Raw genomic sequence first — 16,854 nt, forward strand, 5'->3', positions numbered from 1 at the left:
TATGGCAGGCAAGCCCACCCTGCCCCTCAACCTCTGCCACCACCTGGTAGGCTACCTGTAGCTGTGCTACATGTCCCTGCCCCCTGCCACTGAGGAGGACATCACCACTGGTATTGACACATTCCTCAGCATGTGAGAGGCCCATTCCTGCCTACCTATGGGGACACAGGTTGCTCAATCAAGTTTTGCACTGTCTCCCTGCATGCTGTGTGAGGGGGAAGCCATGGGCCTGGGGAGTATAGCCAACCCAGGCAGGGAGAGGGGGCTGAGGCAGGCACTAGGATAGGGAGGGCCCACCCCCCAGGGAGGGTCTTACCATGTGGGTGGGGATGGCATCCCCAGTGCCCCAGGTTGGTCCCTGCTGGTAGCAGGGACATGCAGCTCCCAGCAGTGTTTTGGGGCACAGGGGCATGGCATCCAGCTGCCCAGGCAGGAGCCCCCTCCAGGGAGGAGCTGCCGGCAGCTGGCAGTGCCATGCCCCGCCTGGCCTCGTGGGAAGGCTGAGCCCACAGAACTAGTGGGGCAGGCACTGGCCCTGGTTCCAGGAGATGCTGGATGACACTGGGGGTGGAGAGCACAGCAGGATGGGCTCCTGGTGGGTTGATGGGCCCTCCCCCAGTAATGCATCACCTTGGGTACCAGACCACAGCAGAGACTCGGGCAGGTTGCCCATGCTTGAATAGACACACACAGCTGTGGTCAGGGTCCCAAGGTACAAGGATCTCATGCAGCTGCCATATAAAGGACATGAACTTGCAGGCAGCCCCAGAACAGTGGTTGTGGTCAGTGACTGTGACCCACTGTGCCCACAAGGCCTTGACCTTTAGGCGGCACTGGAACAGTTACTGGTCATGCCCATGCTCCCACATGTGGCCAGAGAGCCCCTCATAAAAGTGCATGTTGGAGTGCCCACTCCATGCAAACTGGCTGAGGACCTCCGCCTCACCCCACAGCACTACAACGTCCACAGCCTCCTCCTGGGACCAGTTGGGGCCCCGGGAAGCAGCATGATTGCAGAGGATGCCAGTGTGGCTTGCACGATGGCTCACTGTGCTTCCACAAAGCAGTCTTGGTGCTGATAGGCGTGGGCAGCTGTCTACAGTGTGCAGCACAAGGGCACAGTGCGGGACAGGCAGGAATGCATGGATGCAGCACCAGATGCCAGCTGCAGGGCCCGGGCAGGCTGCTGCAGGTAGCCTGGGGCTGGCTGAAGCACGAACCAGTGGCCAGAAGCTGGCTGTAGGGGGCGCCAGGGGCTGCCAGACCTAGCAGGTGTCTGAAGCACCTTACACCTTACTAGATAGCACAGCCCTGGCACCCATGAGGCAATGCTGTGTCAGAGTGGCGCCAGAGCATGGGCAAGCTGCTGCAGCTGCCCTGGGGCCTGTTCCTGTGAGACACAGTGGCCAGCAGTGGCCACAGGCAGCCAGCAAGTGCCCCTGGGGCCCAGCATTCTCTCAGGCTTTTAAGGGCCTGGGGCTGGGCCTGAGGCAGGCATAGAGCCAGCCCAGTCCTGGGGCAAGAGAGGCTCCCAGCCCTGGGGCCCTGGGGTTAACCTGGAGCTGTCCCTTAGTGATGTGGCTGACTGGAAGCAAATTTGCTTCTAGTCAGTGTCTACATGTGAACAAATCACAAGTAAATTTGCTACTTGTATTTACAGGTAGCAAATTTACTCACTTTAGAGCAATTTACTATGCAGTAAGCATCTGCACATGGAGATACAGATGCTTTCTGCATAGTAATTTTCACTAATCTTGCGTAAAGCATCTGGTGTAGACACACCCAGTATATAAGGATGACAGCGCTGCTGTAGGCAGAAAGGCCTTCCTCCTGCATCTGCCCAGAATGCAGTCTGATTTAAGGCTCTGGGCTTATGTTTCCTCCCCATCTACACACTACTGTTTTTGTAGTAATGCAGCAGTCTCATGCTGAATGGACTGGATCAAGTAACTTCCTTCTGTGTTGCTGTTTCCTCTCCCACTTTTCACTATTTAGGTCATGAACTTTTCAGGGCAGGAATAATTTCTTGCCATAGATTTGTACACAGCTTAATGCAAAGATCCCTTGATCTCTGTTGTGTCTTTAGGGCATGAGTATAATCCAGATAATGGTTTGTACTCACCTTAAGTGATTAAGTTTCTGCCAGACTCCCAGCCTATACAGAGAATGGATATGGCCAGTAACCCACATGAGAGATGAAATAGCACAAGAGTGTTCCTACCAAAAAAAACCAATTTGGTGGTACTAATGCCATTATTTTGGAACACACTGTTAGGGAGTCTGTACTCGTCTTTTTTTTTTTTTAAGTAAATTAAAACAATTATGACTGTAAATGAAGAAATGCCCATCTAGGATTATTGAGTTGACTTCCATGACACCTTCAATGAAAGAAAATTTTCCAAATGAGCATTTATTTTGTTTTTCCAACAAAAGAGAAGTCAAATATCCCTGAATTTAACTGCTCAGATAGCTATGTTGATTTGATACAGTGATTAGCCATTCAGTAGCATTTTATTAAGTTTCTGTGTTTTTATAAACATATCAGCTTTGTAAATACTTATAAAATAAATCCTAAGTGCAGCTAAGTTGATTAATAATGTATTTTGAGTATATTTTATAAAAATGCATTGATAGTCAGTTGTTAACAGGCAACACAACAGGTTGTTATGAAGAATATTATGATGAAATTGTAACCTGGGTACACCCAAGGGTGTGCCCTATTCTCAGTTGAATGGGATGGGTAGGCAGGAGGGGCTGCTGTGAGAGGGATGCCAGAATTTCGAGCAGATCCCTCTTTCCTCTATAGAGTTAGCCCACGCCCAAAGTTCTTAACTATATACAATTTATTGAGTTATAATATCCACAAACATAAAACTAAATATCATATACATATATTGACAGTGAACATTAACCAATAACCAAGGTCAAACCCTAAATAACACTATTTACAACACTATTTACTGTCACAATATAACATTTCAATTGCAAAGTATAAGGCGCAAACACGAACAATCTTAACATCTATTTCCTTAATATAGTCCCTGAGACATGGCAAGAGATAGTCCTCCTTCCAATGAGGTCCCTTTGGGGGGTGTCCAGGAAGCACCAGAGGCCCCTCCCCTTAGGGCCTTCACTAGGCATGGGGCTGCTCACCCAGCCCCTTCTCTGGGTTTGCCCACCCCAAATATCTTTCCCCTGTGCAACCCAAGGGTCCAATGACTCATGCTCCCTCAGGTGGCAGTGGTCAGGTCATAGCCCAATGGGGTCTCCTCTGCTGGAGCACCTCTCCTGGCTTCTCCTATGCAGCTGTGCTCCTCTCCACCCTGTGCCCTGCTCTGGGCACTGAGGGCTCAGCTCCTCTCAGCTGCTGCATCACTGCTGCTGGCTCCTGGGTGTTGAGCCTCACACTGCAGCAGTACCATTTCCCCATGACCTGGCTCAGCACTGAGGGCTCTCTCAGCACAGGCCAGGCCCTTCAGGCTCTGGCCAGCCATTCTCACACTGGGTGGCTAACCCAAGCAGCCTCCGCTGCTCCCTGGCTCCCAAGGCTTGGGCCCGTGTTCCTCCCTGTGCACCGTGGGACCTGGCTGCTTGCTGAGAGAGGGGGCCTGAGCCACCTCACTGCAGCCCCCAAGGCCCTACTGGGGTTGCACGCTCAAGCCTCTGCTTGTGGCTCCCAAAGTCTGGGCTCCGTGCACTGAACTGTGCACCGTGATGGGCCCAAGCAGTCTCACACTGCTCCCAGGGCTGGGTCTCTGTACACCATCCCTATGTGCCGTCAACAACCCAAGTGGTCTCACACCGCTCCCAAGGCTGCTCCTAGAGTGGCAGCTTCAGGAGCCTTGGGCCTATTGCCCATTGAGGGACAGCTCCTCAGCTTTTCTTGGCTGCACTCTTCTTGAGTCCCTCACTGCATCTGCCCCTTGTGCTGGCACACAGATCCTTTTATACGCTCCAGGGCTCTGCCCCTGAAGTCACCTGGACTTGACAGTTTACAGTCTTCAATCAGGTCTGGGGGAGCTCTTCTCCCCCTCCCCTCGGGAAAGGGGCATGACTTTATTTCTCCTGCTGCCTCCTAATTGGTGGATTGGCTCCACCAATCAAAACAGCAGGATCTCAGGCCTGGGACTCAACCCAAGCTCTGAAAGGTGAGCCTGCTACAAAATATAGGGATTTTTAAAAGTAAATTGAAGCCTGATTGAGACACGAAGTCATGGGATTATATAGCATATCATAAAATTAGTAAGTGACAAAAAATTACTGCACAGAGGACACCATAAAGAGATACCCTGAAAATGAAACATGAAGTCTACAGTAGTGGATAGATTGTTATCCTTTACAATTAGGCTAACCTAAATTTACCTAAAGGCAATCAAATAGTTTTGATCTACATGAATTTTAGTTTAGGTAACAAGGGGCACATCTACATGTGCATTTTAATGAGCAGTAGCCTATTTTACTGAACATTAGAGTATCACATCAAAAACTGTTAATATGCTAGTGTGCAGCAAAATTAGGCTACTGTACATAAAGCATCACTAAAAAGCATGCACCTTTGCTATGGCACATGTCAGATCAATCTGATTGCCTTTTACGATCAGGTCACAAAAGCATTGGATGCAGGTGTCGCCGTGGATGTAGTCTTTCTGGACTTCAGCAAGGCCTTTAACACTGTCTCCTACCCCATCCTCATTAAAAAACTAGGCGACTATGGCATCGATGCCTACACAGTCAGATGGATTGCAAGTTGGCTGAAAGGTCGTACTCAGAGGGTGGTGGTGGACGGGTCATATTCGACGTGGGTGGAAGTGGGCAGCGGAGTCCCCCAGGGCTCGGTCCTTGGGCCCGCACTGTTCAATTTCTTTATCAGCGATTTGGACGACGGGGTGAAAAGCAACCTGTTCAAATTTGCTGATGATACCAACATTTAGGGTGCAGTGGGCACGTTAGTAGGGAGGGAAAGACTGCAGCAAGACCTGGATAGGTTGCAGGGGTGGGCTAACAAAAACAGGTTGCATTTCAATACTGACAAGTGCATGGTGCTGCACTTGGGCAGTAGTAACCAGCAGCACACTTATAAGATGGGAAACTCCCTTCTTGAGAGCATGGAGACAGAAAGGGATCTTGGAGTCATTATTGATTCCAAGATGAACATGGGCCGACAATGCAAGGTCATGGTTGGCAGGGCTAACCGGACCTTATCGTGCATCCACAGGTGCATCTCAAGTAGGTCCAAGGAGGTAATCCTCCCCCTCTACGTGACACTGGTCAGGCCACAGCTGGAGTACTGTGTCCCGTTCTGGGCACCCCACTTCAAGAGGGATGTGGACAACATTGAGAGGGTCCAGAGGAGGGCCACCTGCATGATCTGGGGACAGCAGGGCAGACCCTACAATGAAAGGCTACGGGACCTGAACCTGTTCAGTCTTCACAAGAGAAGGCTGAGGGGGGACCTGGTGACTGTCTATAAACTCACTAGGGGGGACCAGAAGGGTTTGGGGGAGACCTTGTTTCCCCTAGCGCCTCCCAGGATAACAAGGAATAACGGCCACAAGTTGTTGGAGAGTAGGTTTAGATTAGACAGCCGTAAGAACTACTTCACAGTTAGGGTGGCTAGGATCTGGAACCAACTTCCAAGGGAAGTGGTGCTGGCTCCTACCCTGGGGGTCTTTAAGAAGCGGCTTGATGCCAACCTGACTGGGGCCAATTGAGCCCAGTTTTCCTCCTGCCCAGGCAGGGGGTCGGACTTGAAGATCTACAAGGTCCCTTCCAACCCTACTTCTATGATTAGGGCAGCTTAATGTACATTTATTTAGTACTAAATTTAATGCACAGTAGCAAACGCACATTAATAAACTTGTAGACGTAACTAAGAACATATAAACAAGAGGAGTAAAAGGCATGGCAAGTTTGAGAGAGCACTATGGCTAGGTACAGACATTCAAAAAGCCCAAGGCAGAATTGATCTAAGTTACATAGTTTTGTGTAAGCACCGTAGTTTAGATTGATAGCAAACAGAACATACATTCATCCTTTGGTTAGGGGGCTATATCTTAGACCAGGTTCTGCCATTTTAAACCAGTTTATGGGAGTGTCTCCACATGTTTTCACATGTGCCTAAACTTAATGTCCATTTTCCTCAGGCACATGAAAATGTTTTAAGCATGCATCTACACAGGCACGCGCTAAGACTCATTAATGCTGTACACAGACTGACTTGGGACTAAAGTTAGTCCCAAGTCAGTAGACATACACTGTGTTAATATGCCTTCTTAGCGCATCTACACATGCATTAAGGCACTTCAGCTATTCATGCATAAATCTGATACCTGCTTTTGTTAATTGTATCAAATTTAAGCATGAGTTGTCTAAAATCACCATTTTAAGACATATTAAGGGCATGCACATGTAGACCTGAGCCCTTAATGCACCTTAAAAATGGCTAATGTGCTTTAAATCGGCACATATAGATGCACCCTATATGTTCCAAATTTCTGTTCTGTTACGGGTATATACCAGGTTTGTGTGCTTAACTTCTGTTCTGCTATGGGTATAGACCAGTTTCTTATCACTTATACCAGTAAAACTAATGTCTGTACCAGGCTTATGTGTCTTCTGTCTGCAACAAATCATATATCCAACCACAAAATGTCAGATTCTTGCAGTAGGCTCCTGGAAGTGTAAAATAAAATGTAAAAAGACAACAAGGTAGGTACAGCATCTCATGGTAAATGTATTGACTATTTTGCATGTTTTCTAATGGAAAACATTACTCTGAATGCCATTGTTAATATTATTTTTCTGGGCTGCATGGACTTGAAGACCTTTCTTCTGTAGCATTCTGTCAGCCACTTTCTGCCCATCTGGCTATGTAGATTGTGCAGTTTCATGTACTGTGAGCTGAGGATTAATGTGAAAGGAGTCCATATTTCTAAGGCAAAACTGGCTTTTAATTTAGAGTGCTATTAACAGAGTTGTTGCCCCTTCAGTTTGTATTCTAGTTTATATGAACGCAGTCTGACTTCCTGCTGCAACCTGTGTTCCTTACAACAAATTCCATGCAGGCTGGAAGGGTTTGCCTTCCTCTTGGAGCACTCTTTGTAGAGATGGATTATTGAAAGGTGAGGAAAACACGACTTTATTGATTGATGGTGTGATCTGATATGACAAAGTATATCCCATACAGTGCTGGGAAATTAAAAAAAAAAAAAAGACCAATATTTTTGTCAAAGCTGCGGGAATCTATAATCTGTGGTCTTGTCTCCTCTCTAGGCCAGCAATTAACATCAAACCTGAGTCCCTGTACTCCACTGAAAATATAGAGACCAATTCTAATCACACACTATTTAGCTATGAAGATGAGCACACAATAATGATGCAAAAACAGCATTATTAACTGACCATTATTAATAGTGTATGTATTATTAACTGAAAAACATAATGAGAATCTTGCAAGGACAGAGCAAATTCTGGTAAATACTTTAATGACAGAGAAGGTCAACCAAACTCTAAGTACCTCTCACAATCAGTAATAGTCTTTACTTTCAGACTTTCAGTCTGATATTTACCATATAACCAAATGCTTACTGAGCAGGATACAGCAGGGACAGGAAACTACACCCACATCAGTTACAATAGTTTGGCCGTATTTTGGAAAGTTGTTTTTTTGTAATGTTGTATTTTATCCAAAGAGCAGAACAATTTGATTGCTCAAAATTAATTTCAATGCAGTCTGCCCAAAATGAAAGGCCACAATGCTTTACTATTGCCTGCTAGGTTATCTAGCTGCCACTACTCATATGAGTAATACCCTTAAAGACAATGTGGCTATTTATTTGCATCAATGGATTACCAAATTACTGTGTTATGGTAGCCAGAGGCAGATCCAGAAATTTCATTTGAGTGGGATCAGTGTAGGTCCCTGAGTACTGTAATGAGTATTGCTCTAAATGGTGTGTCTCAGCATGGTGGTCTCTGGTGCCATGTAGATATTTCTGGAGATGCTACTCTCTCATACCTACCACTGACTGCAGCTCCTTGGTGGTATCAAGAAAGACTTGTGGTAAAGGCGCTGGACTGGAACATGAAATCTCTTTTCAGTTCCAGAGAGCTCCATTGGCATCCCATGTGGCTTTGGACAAAAATTACATAGGGCCAGATTCACCAAGGTTCTTGATCCTATTTAGGTGCCCAATGTTCCACTGGAATCAAAAGCAAAAAAAGGAGCAAGACTGGCCCAGCATTGCCAGGGACTTTTCTAGGAATGAGACAGTGCTGGGTAGTACTCCTGGGTTCGCTCATGGCATTAAATAGCCGTTGGATAAAATTCATAACCAGCACTGTGACCAGGAACCAGAACTCAGGGCTCCCTTGTTCTGAGCACCCAGCACCAGGTGTGTTTTTCAATGAAAATGAGTGTGAATACTGAACTTAATGCTGTCAGCTGGGATAAGGCTTGCTCAAAGCATCAACCCCATAAGAGGACTTTGGCACTGTTCCTCTAGTTTTCAAATCCCAAATGGCCTCAGGTAAGGTTTAGGCACCCCATGCTCAGCTAAACCAAGAAAGCATCTGTTATGATCATACTCAGCAACTGAACTTTAGGTGCCTAACTAAGGTTTTGCCAGAAAATTTAGGCACCTATGGTTCTTCAGAGTATGTGTATACTGCCTCCATGGAACTCCTGAGAGTACCACTCATGTACACATTGCCCAGTCCTGGCAATGAGATGCTGAAGTCTCTTGCTTCCCCTTTCAATCACCCTGGAGTCAGAGTTCTTGAAGGAAGGTAAGAGGTACCCTTAGGTTGAATTTGGTGGCTCAGCTCCATGATTGGTACGTGTGGAACAGGAGTGGGTGTGGTGTGCTTCAAAGCAGTGCTTCCAGGAGCACTGTGGAGTAACACAGATATGCCTTCAGGCACTTGAGATTTAGGTCATGGTTCTGTGAACTACTCACTTGAAATTTGGAATATAATTCCACCTAAAATTTAACTTAGATGACTGAGTCCTTCTCTCAATCTTACCTTTTGTGCCCCGCTTATCCATCTGTAAAATAAAGATGCTGGTAATTCAGAGTGCATCTATACATGCACATTTACTGCACAGTAACTAAAATTACTGCACAGTATGGGCATGCATCTACACGTGCAAATATGTTGACTTATACTGACTTGAGCGTAAAATTGATACCTGTATCATGCAGGTATCAAATTTATGCCCGATTAGTTACTGCACAATAATGCACATGTAAATGCGTTGCTATGCAGTTACCCAGGGGACTTCCCTGCTGTATCTGCCCAGCCACTAGGGAGCCAGCCTGTATCCAGCCCCAGGGCTGCTGGCTGGCTGATTCTTCTGGCTTCAACTTGGGACTAAAGTTAGTCCCAAGTGCTGGCAGCCATGTGGACAGAGGCTGGAGCCCCTCCTGCTGGCCACACAGACACATGGCAGGCTGCTCAGACCTGGGACTGTATTTAGTCCCAGGTTGCCTGCACATGTAGATGATGAACTATACCTGCTTGCTGCACAGTAATTTACAGTACATTTACTGTGCAGTAAATTTAAGCCGGCATAAATGAATGTGTAGACATGCCCTCATACAATCAAAGAATCACAGAAAATTAGGTTTGGAAGGGACCCCAGGGGGGTCATCTAGTCCAAGCTTTTGTTCAAACCAGGACCATCCCTAACTAGATCATTCCAGTCAAGGCTTTGTCAAGCTGGGCCTTAAAAAGCTCCAAGGATGGAGATTCCATTACCTCTCTGGGTAAACCATCCCAATGCCTCACCACCCTCCTAGTGAAAAAGTTTTTCTTAATATCCAACATAACCTTCCTTTGCTGCAACCTGAGGCCATTACTCCTTGTTCTGTCATCTGCTACCACTTAGAAGTGTCTAGGTTCATCCTCTTTGAAACCACCCTTTAGTTAGTTAAAGGCTGCCATCAAATCTCCCCTCAGTCTTCTCTTCTTCAGACTAAATAAGCCCAGTTCCCTCCGTCTCTCCTCGAAAGCCATGTGCCCCAGCCCACTAAACATTTTCATTGCCCTCTGCTGGAATCTCTCCAATTTGTCTGCATCCTTTCTGTAGTGGGGGAGCCAAAGCTGGACACGGTACTGCAAATGTAGTCTCAGTAGTGCCAAACAGAATGGAATAATCACTTCTCTGGGTCTGCTGGCAATGCTCCCACTAATGCAGCCCAGTGTGTGATTAGCCCTCTTGGCAATAAGGGCACACTGTTGACTCATATCCAGCTTGCAGTCCACTCTAACCCCCATGTCCTTGTCTGCAGAGCTGCTCCTTAGCCAGTAAGTCCCAAGCCTATAGCAGTGCATGGGATCCTTCCATACAAAGTGCAGGACTTTGGACTTGTCCTTGTTGAACCTCATGAGATTTTTTTTGACCCAATCCTCCAATTTGTCTAGGTCACTCTGAATCCTAGCCCTACCCTCCAGTGTATCTACTACTTCCCCCCAGCTTGGTGTCATTGGCAAACTTTCTGAGGGTGCACTCCATCCCATCTTCCAGATCCTTAATGAAGATGCTGAACAAAACCGGTCCCAGGACTGACCCCAGGGGCACTCCACTTGATGCCAGCTGCCAACTAGACATTGAGCCATTGATCACTAACCATGAAGACTGACAACCCAGCCAACTTTGTATCCACCTTACTGTCCATTCAGCCAACCCATACTTGTCTTGCAAGAATGTTGTGGGAGATTGTATCAAAAGCCTTGCTGAAGTCAAGATATACCATATCCACTGGTCTCTCTGCATCCAGAGCCAGTCATCTCATCATATAAGGTAGTCAAGTTGGTCAGGCATGCTATTTCCTTGGTGAATCCATGCTGACTGTTCTTGATCACTTTCTTTTCCTCCAAGTGCTTAGTGATGGATTCCTTGAGGATCTGCTCCATGATTTTTCCAGGGACTGAGGTGAGGCTGACTGGTCTATAGTTCCCTGGATCATCCTTATTCTCTTTCTTCAAGATGAGCACTATGTTGCCCTTTTCCAATCATACAGGACCTCCCCCAATCGCCAAAAGTTTTCAGAGATAATCAGCAGTGGCTCTGTGATCACATCAGCCATTCTTTCCTGCTTCACAGAAGGCTTGTAAATATTGGTTAACACGTGTCATTCTTAACAATCATGGTTGATGAGTGCCACCTAAGAAATTAGAGAGGTGAGATATGACATTATATCAGTGAGTTTCTTGTGATGCTGTGATATTAAAGGAATGTTCAAAATTCCATAAAATGTATAGAATGTTATCCTGTTGTTGTCTTTTCCATTCTCTATCCAAAATATACAGTAAATATCAAGGCATCCAAAATGCAAATCCTCAGTTACTTTCAAAGATGGCAAAATGAGCACATTCTCTTGTCTTATATACTGGTGTACAGAAAAACCTAACCACAGAACTATGTAGGGAGATATAAATGGTAAAAGTTCATAAATAAAGATCACTCCTGAGCAATGCACTACTTGCAGGGAGCTCAAGTTGGATATTAAGTATGCCTAGGCCATGGACTGGCTTACTGTATGAGGTATGTGGTCACTGCATTGGAACCAGCATTACATGTCCTGTTGTCCTCCACCCATCTTCTTTCATGCTATCTTTTTAAAGATTATTTCCATATGAAAAAGCAGTGACAATTTGTAAAATAAACTCTCACTCACCTAGTGCAGAGGGAGATCACAAGGAATGTTTTCCAGTTGTTTCTATGCCAGGCTATCTGCAGTATTATTTAATACGGACAAAGCCAAAACCTAAACAAACCATCAAGTAAAATTTCAGCCAAAAAACAGAGACTAATGAATAATTTATTTAAAAGATTGCTCCTACTTTTATGAGTTTTTCATTTCCTCACTCCCTCTTCCACATACTTTTGCCTCCAGGCAGCCAGCAAGCAAAAGATTTCAGAACAAAGACATGTGCTCACTCATAAAGCAAATTTCCCTTCCAAACAATATTTTCCAAAACAATACAATGAATTATTTATAATCCTTCCCTCCTTTTCCTTTTTAATATCAAATTTTAATTTTTTTTTATATACTGTCCCATTTGCCTTGTGTTCATATCCAGTAAAGAAGAGAGATTTGTTTTGCAAACTATAATCTTTTCCTGCCAAGCCAGTAATCCTAGAAAGCGTTACATGGGTTCTGAATAAGATTACCATTTTTTCAAAACACTGGAACCAAAATACTGGATTTTTTTTAAAGTCAGCTGGAGTTTTACCACTGGTCTCAATAGGCCTGGGATTTTTAGGGTCATGGAATATACCTAGAAGACTCCTAAAGATAATACTCTAAAAATGTGCTTATATTGCTAGCATTGTCTCCTAACAGAACAATACTGCTTACATATTTCTTAAGGTGAAGAGGTGGTTTTTTTCCTCTCAGAAATATGGATCCTGAACCAAATGGTGCCTGAAATGGACTTACGCAGAATTAAGATGCCCAATCCCAAATGTACAGTCCTGAAATGCCCGGAGCAGATGTTTCCTAAGTTTAAAGGCACCTGAATTCTATGAGCATTTCAGTTTCTCACATTAATATTGACCTGTCAAATAGCAGTCTGCTTCTGCACATATTGCCCAGTGTGGCAGTTTCTCTGCCTGAGCTCCCTGTGGGACTCAATCAGGTAGGTGTTTTCAGACACACCTAATACACGCTAACAAATAAGACTTCTCACAAAATATAATGGCAGTCATGGTGACCATTTTTCTTTAGCGCATAAGCAGAGTAGGAGGAAATGACCCCTCCCTTCTTTCCTCCTACTTCAATTTATACAATCCCCTAATTGCATCCCTAAGTGTCCTACTTTACAGTGTTCATCCAGAAAAACTTGTTTACAACTGGATGCTACATGTTAAAAGCAGTCTCTATTTAGATCCAGATATAGAGTTGTGGTTCATTAACTGAGCACTCCTGAAAATCAAATGCTATCTGCCTCAGTTTCAGCACTCAGAAAATATTCATTGGTCCTTGAAAATGCAAACTGCTACATTAGTAACACAATATGCGTATTTCATTTTCTTAAAGGCATCGGATTATTACTTTTGTAATAATATATGCTAAGAGTGCATTAACAATATTTTACTAACTTTGGCCCTACACTACTCAGCTGTACCAAGTATAGATTCTAGGAGATTGCTGCACATCTGGGAACCAGGGCTTGGACTTGTTAGATAGGTAAGCATTGATAGGTAGGTAAAAGTAGCGTTAAAGATGACTTTGCAAGATTAAACCTAGGGGAAGGGAGTTACCACAGACCTCAGCACAGAAAACAAATTTAATCAAATCCATTCATCACTGGTCAGTGGTAGGTGGTGCCATCCAATAGCTATTTGGTAGAATAGTTAAAATGAATTTTAGGTAGAATTCATTAAATAAATTTGATGCTCTAGGTCCAGGTCCCAGTCACAGAATTCAACACCATGATTAACACTAATGATATCTAGGGCAGTCCTCAGTCAGCTTGGAAAATGAACTATTATCTCACCCATCCAAGGCTATCACTCAAGGAATCTCACATTGCTGCCACATCTGTTGAATCTGGTATAGGACTAAATGGAAGATTTTACTCTCCAAGGCTGCACTACTTTAGAGTCAGATAATCTGATGTCTGCTTTCTGCAGAATTCTTTTATTTTTCTTCCAAAGCACCTGGTTCAGACCCCTGCCAAATCCAAGGTGCTGGAATACAAAGACCTTAGGTGGCAGCAGTGTGGCAGCTCCTACATTATCATATATTTGTAAGTCGGGCCTTTGCACACACCACAAAATTGGCCTTAAAAGTGACTTAAATGCCCTTTGCACCACTTTAATGATGTGGCTGTTTACACTGTTGGTGGCATAATGCCCTTTAGTGGTGTGGCTGTTTACACTGTTGGCAGCATATTGAGCATTAAATGACTTTGAGATGCAGTAAAATAAAACATGTCTGAGATGTTTTAGTTTGCTACCTTACAACCATGGAGGGAAAAATCAGGCTCTGTGCAGCTCAGGGACCGTGTAGGCAGCCCGTGCAGGCAGCCCAGCAGCAGCCCATGCAAGCAAGCTCCACTGAAGAAAAAAAAGAAAGCAGAGAGGCTTTTTTTTTTTCTTTCTCTCTCCCCAGAGCCTGCCTGCCTGCCTGAACTGCACAGGAGCCTGGTGCTTCCCTCCACAGCTGCGGTGCCCCCTGGGACTGCCCAGGCCAGGTGCCTGTGGATGAGTGCCACCTGGGGGGTGCCGCCGCACCACGGAGGGAAGCCCTCCCACACCAGCTCAGGGACTGCTTGGCCCACATGCAGCTCACCCCCTCCCCCCACCCCAAACGCCAGAGAGGCAGGTAAGGATGGGGCCCAACCCTTGTGTACATGCCACAGGGACTTACTTCAGTGTAAATTGAAGTGGTGGGTTTTTAAAAACCCACCACTTCAATTTAGGGAGAATTAAACCAAAGTAAACCCCCGTGGCGTGTACAAGCAGCTAAAAGGGACTAGTTGTCAAGATTTTACTGTTTAGTTTACTGCCCCCTCTATGTGTGTCTTTATCTTTTCATGAGCTGCGTATGCATGCACACACACCTTATTTCATTAAGGAGGAGAATTCCAAAATACTGTGAAAATGTAATTTGGCAGAAACCTTTTTGCTAGTGGCTTGTATCATTAAACTATATAAAGTACAAATGCTAGCAGCTAATTTGTTCTGTTCCTGATTTTCAGTTCACTCAGGACCTTGCTGATGGGTGGGAGTGTATCTGCCATTTCAGTTCAGAGTCTTTCTTGTTCTGTGTGCTCTAACATAAATACGCAGTGGTTAGGAAAAGCAGAAATGAATGGTGACTCACCAAGCAATGATTCTGTTTTCTTGTTAAGTCCGAGGTAATTCTGAGCTATCATGAAAAGCAAGAATTGACAACAAAAAGTTCAAGCTAGTGACAGCACAGACTAGTGCTGTTTGCAGCTCCTTATACACAACCAATGTTTCTTTATCTCCACCATCCCTCCTTTCTAACACAGCTTTTCCTATGTGGAAAATATGATTAAGCAAAAGTATACAGTGATTTAATGAGGTGAACCAATGTCCTCCAGGATTTTAACCACTAGATTCACTTCACATAAAATATAGTCTCATCATACTATTCAAAACACAACTTGTGTACATTTAGCCAACATGTTATACATGTTATATAGATATCAAAGGACATCCTTTGTCATTAAGACACCAGTTTGCACTGAGATTGGTGAAAAGCTGTGCAGCCCCTAGGGCTGCATTAGGAAGCAATGGATCTCAGGGCACTAGAGCTTAGCATTCTTCACTCTGCAGGGAAGAATTCCTGAAGCCCCTTCTGTCAAGAGGCTTCATTGTGTGCTCCATCCCCTGGCACAGGGGAGTATGGCCATGCCCTTCCCTGCTCCCTTTGTGATTACAAGTGCTCAGGGAGTAATTAAACAGAGCAGTGCACATATTCAGGAAGCACAGAAACTGCATACAGGAACAAACTGAGGTCAGGGGTCAGTGATTGCATGGTTGCATACCCAGACAAGACCTGGACATAATTTAGTTCTAGCTATTGATGGTATTCCTGGTGCTGCAGAAAGCACAGTGCTGCTTCTCAGAAAGAAGCCTGGAGTTTAAAGAGATTGAATAAAAAGAGAGTAAAATGTGTCAGCAGATCTTTCACCATAAATTCTCTTTACAAGTATCTCAGCCCCCGGATTCTGAGTGCAGATGTCACAACAATCTAGGCAAAGGCTTACAAGCCTGTTAGCACTTGGAAGAAGAATTTATTTGGTCCTGAAGTTATCAATTACAGGGTGTAATGTGTCTCCTCTCTATAGATCTTACTGTCTCTTCAGGCCTGGACTGATCACTTCTGGCAGGAGCTCACTCAGCATTCATGTTTCTCAAAAAAGATGCTTTCTATTTAAAGCAGCAATGGCCCAATTTATTAAGACTTCTCTGTGTAGAAAATGGGCCAGGCTCTCAATAGTACAATGTGGCTTTTGATTTAATCCACTTGCAATTATAAAACATTTATCTAGATGCTTTGAAAATATAAAAGTAATACAATTCCTCAGACCAAAAAGGCCCCACTTTACCATCCCCAAAAGCACACTGCCTCCCTTTCATCAGTCCCTACGCACTGGTTTTGTACTGTTCTAGAGCACCACGGGTGGTTGCTTTGTTCTTGGAAGGTCTCCAAAATCAAGCATTGACAAACCAAGTGGAGAGATTTCTTCTTTAAACAGTTTATGGGGACTCATTGCACAGTGCTGCAGCTTTAGGGCACAAACAATGCCTGGTATTTTTGCAATGCAAAATGTGCCACAAAACAAAACCTATTTTTTGTTGGGTTTTACTCTAAGTTGAAGTTGATGAGAACATTCTATTTTAGCTGTTTATGCATTTGAAAGTGCCTCCTCCAGCCAGACTGCAATCTCTTGTATGGGCTTCAACAAAATAAGTATAGTATTTGTCTATACTAGACAAATAGGACCAGGTCTAAAGCAACTGTCTTGTGGTCAGGGCAATTACATTTCCATCAGCTCTTCTCTTCTTCTTGAGGGGTGGGCTTTCTTTCACTTCTGTTTTTAGCTATTTAATAAACTTAAGGAAATGGACATGCTGATGAGAGTATCTTCTCATCTTCAACTGAATCATAGACTCATAGAAAATTAGAGTTGGAAGGGACCTCATGAGGTCATCTGATTCAACCCCTGTTCAAAGCAAGACCATCCCCAACTATATTATCCCAGCCAAGGTTTTGTCTAGCCAGGTCTTAAAAACCTCCAAAAATGGAGATTCCACACCTCTCTGGGTAATCTGCTCCAGGGTTTTACTATTCTGCTAACAAGAAAGAT

Source organism: Alligator mississippiensis, chromosome 1 (genome assembly GCF_030867095.1).
Source record: "Alligator mississippiensis isolate rAllMis1 chromosome 1, rAllMis1, whole genome shotgun sequence".
Taxonomy (NCBI): domain Eukaryota; kingdom Metazoa; phylum Chordata; order Crocodylia; family Alligatoridae; genus Alligator; species Alligator mississippiensis.